The sequence below is a fragment of the Zea mays genome, chromosome 6, assembly GCF_902167145.1.
Source record: "Zea mays cultivar B73 chromosome 6, Zm-B73-REFERENCE-NAM-5.0, whole genome shotgun sequence".
NCBI classification, from domain to species: Eukaryota; Viridiplantae; Streptophyta; class Magnoliopsida; order Poales; family Poaceae; genus Zea; species Zea mays.
The window spans coordinates 116986033-116989255 of NC_050101.1; the positions used below are offsets into that span (position 1 = coordinate 116986033).

Here is a 3223-nt window from a genome sequence, read left to right on the forward strand (position 1 = left end):
GCCCCAACAGATAAACTTGAAGAGAGATAACTGATCAAAAATAAAGGGTTAACAGGATATCTCAACAAGAACCCCTGTCCCTGGTGGGGAGAAGTAAAAAATTACAGCAATGCAAGGTATAAAATAACTCTTAGCCTTGTTCATTTGCAAAATGCATGCAGGAATTAATATGCCACAATACCATCAGGACTTGAAACTCGCACTGCCCAAATTTATCTAGATTCTCAGTAATAATGCATGTACCTTTTCTTTGCGGCTGTCCATCTGAGTGTGGGATCCTATAATAAGAACACCAGATGGAAGCGATTCAAATTTGCTCCGCAAAGATGAAAGTGACTCGGTAACTCCAATGAATGATTTCTCTACATCCTTAAGTAACACAATCAGAGGTCCAGATTTGTTCTCTTCTGAAATGACCTGACAGGAAATGAAAATCATACTATCATACAGAGTGATAACTTCATATTCGACAGGATTCATTGTCCTAAAAAGCAGCAGTACCTCTATTAGCTCGGTCATAGCTAGCCTCTCAACTTCTTCACCAGCAGAAAAGTCTGGGCGAAGTGATTCAGCTATGGAAATATAACAGCCTCAACAACAAATAAAAAAGTTAAAATAACTGCCAAAGAAGTTGAGAATTCGGAAGTTTGAGCTAACCAGAGCAGAAGAAGCCATGATCTTCCTCGCACAAACCACCAAGATCATTACCATCAGGGATCTGCTTGTCAAATCAGACTCCAATTTTTGAGGATCCATTATCTTCAAAAGCAAGCATCACTCTGCCTCGATAACCATAACTTGGTCCCCTGGAGATCAATCAAGCAATTTATATATAAACAAATATATGTGTTGGACTAATATGGTGCTACAAAAAATGTGATATGGGGAAAGAATATCTGATTTCACAGGATAGTCAATACAAAAGCAAGCTCATAACCGGGTTGCCTATGAGAAGTCTCATATTCTGGTTATTCCTCTTCCTATAAAACATGATACCTAAATTCTAATGATAACAATGTTGATACCTAAGGAACAAGCATTAGATAAATCTGAAGACAAGAATAATATTTGCAATTAAAGTACCTTTGTGACAATGAGGATAGCTGAGCTGGACCCACATAACGCACCCTATCACCTACAGAAGATGTGGCAGCGAAATCGTGTTTAGAAAAACAAAACTCAATAGATTGAGTAATAAAGAAAAGCTAACAAAACCTTCTCTGAAAGTATAGCTCTTGGATGTAGCTGTTGAGGATTCTTGTTTCGGTAGAGATGCAGACTGCAGAGTGGATGTTCCCACAATATCAGCATTCACACTGGAAGTTGGAGCAGCTGGCCTCCTGAACTGAACAATGTCTGCCAACGAAGAACGATGCTTCTGATATATTGCAAACTTCTCAGCAGTTCCTTTATCCCCTGATTTATCACCCTTCCCAACATCTTTCTGGGACTCTGCATCCTTCAAAGGTGCCTACATGAATTTCTTGTTCAGTATAGAAAAATTGTAATAGAACGTGCAATAATTCAAAGTTTCTTAGCTTCCGAATGTTCATGAGCAGGTAAATAAATATACATTATGAGCTTACCCCAGGTAGCAAAAGTGATAAATCTCAGAACCTAAATATACCAATGTTTCTTAGCTTCTAAATATACCAATGTTTCCTGATAAATCTCAGAACCTAAATGCATTGCCGCAAAAAATTAGAGAAATACAGAAGCACATGAAGTTGGATAATTATCAAACAAGTATGGCCACTGGCATTACAAATCAACGGGAAAAGGTAAACAACAAAGGAAGTACAGTCTCCAAACAGAGACAAAGTAAGTACCTGTTGGACCGGATAACAAAATTCGTTGGTTTATTGATGAAATCTCAGAAAACTACTTCAACTGCTTTAGAAGTTGGCCAAGTACCAGACAGATTCTCTGTACTACCTGAACAGTTATTTGTTGCACCTGCACCACCAATACATGAAAAGTTACAACTGGCTCTACTGGCATTTATTTCTGTATGCAGGTCGTAGTGATTAGACAAAAAATAATCACCGTGTGTTATGCTAAACACGACACCGCCACTGATGTAGGATAAGAAATAACACACCACGCGCATTTGTCAGTTTCTTACCTCGTTGGAAGAAGGGTAGTGCTCTGCTCACCTTCCAGGACCGCGGGTGCTGCGGGGAGCATTGGCTCCTCAGCGTGGCAGCAGCCTGCTCACCATCGCCATCGAGAGTCGAGGGGCTTAACAGAATGAACATGTAGATTGTGGGACTTATAAGAATGAACTGTATTTCTCTGACCCAAATTATAATTTCTGACGCAGGGGCTGGGGGCGACTTCGTGAGCGACGCGGACAACGCGAGGCCGGGGGCAATGGCGCGGGGGCACATCCCTGGGCCGCCGTCGACGGCCGGTTTAGCCTTCTTGGGCGTCGGCTTGGGCTTCTTCCCGGAAGACGCCGCCTTGCGTCTGCGCTTGGCGGTGGACGCAGCCACAACCTCCTCCTCCTCCTCCTCCTCCTGGTTCTGGTGGATCTCCTCGGCCATGGCGGAGCGCTTCCGGCTGGAGACGCGCTCCTCCTCGTCGGGCTCCTCGACGCACACGTCAACTTGTTTCAATAAATACAGCACTACACCTATAACACACTGATGGTGGAAACGCCTTGGCTGCAGGGTGACCTCCTTCTGTGCAAACATCTTGATATTGTTCCGCACAACATCCAACCCCTGCAAAAGCACGAATCGACCATCAAGCATCCAACCCAAACACCACTCGAGGCAGCCCCGAATCGCCGATACAAAATCAGGTCACGGTGGCAGAAACCTGTCATCTGAGGCATTGAGCTCCAGCACAGCATCACGATAGTTGGGCCCGTGGAGTTCATGCGCCAGCGCCAGGATGCTCGTCGTCTTCCCAGTCCCCGGAGGCCCCTGCGCTAAAAGGGAAAAGGATGAGTCGCTGTTCCGTGATGCGCGGTGAAGGTGTTCGACGGAATGGCGCTTCCGGAGAGGATGAGGTTGGGCACGTTGCCATCGCGGGCAATGACCTCTAGGCGAGTGACGGCATCGGAGTTTCCGACAACGTCAGCGACGCGGGCGGGGCGGTACTTCTCCAGCCACGGAATATCGTAGACGTCGGCGTCGGGGGGGCGGCCATGGCGCTTGGTTGGGCTGCGCTTGCGCCGCGGGAGCCGTGGGAGGGAGAAAACCGCGCGGTTGTGGTT

At 45.8% G+C, this 3223-nt stretch overlaps 1 long non-coding RNA gene across 1 annotated transcript; it reads right to left on the minus strand.

The window, feature by feature from the left end:
* Window positions 1–222: 222 nt before the first annotated feature.
* On the minus strand, window positions 223–1610 carry LOC103629858 (uncharacterized). Its single transcript, XR_002263171.2, has 6 exons — window positions 1587–1610; window positions 1216–1471; window positions 1084–1135; window positions 658–806; window positions 502–572; window positions 223–417 (listed from the first exon to the last, which is right to left on the minus strand). It is a non-coding gene; the product is annotated as an uncharacterized lncRNA (long non-coding RNA).
* Window positions 1611–3223: the final 1613 nt, after the last annotated feature.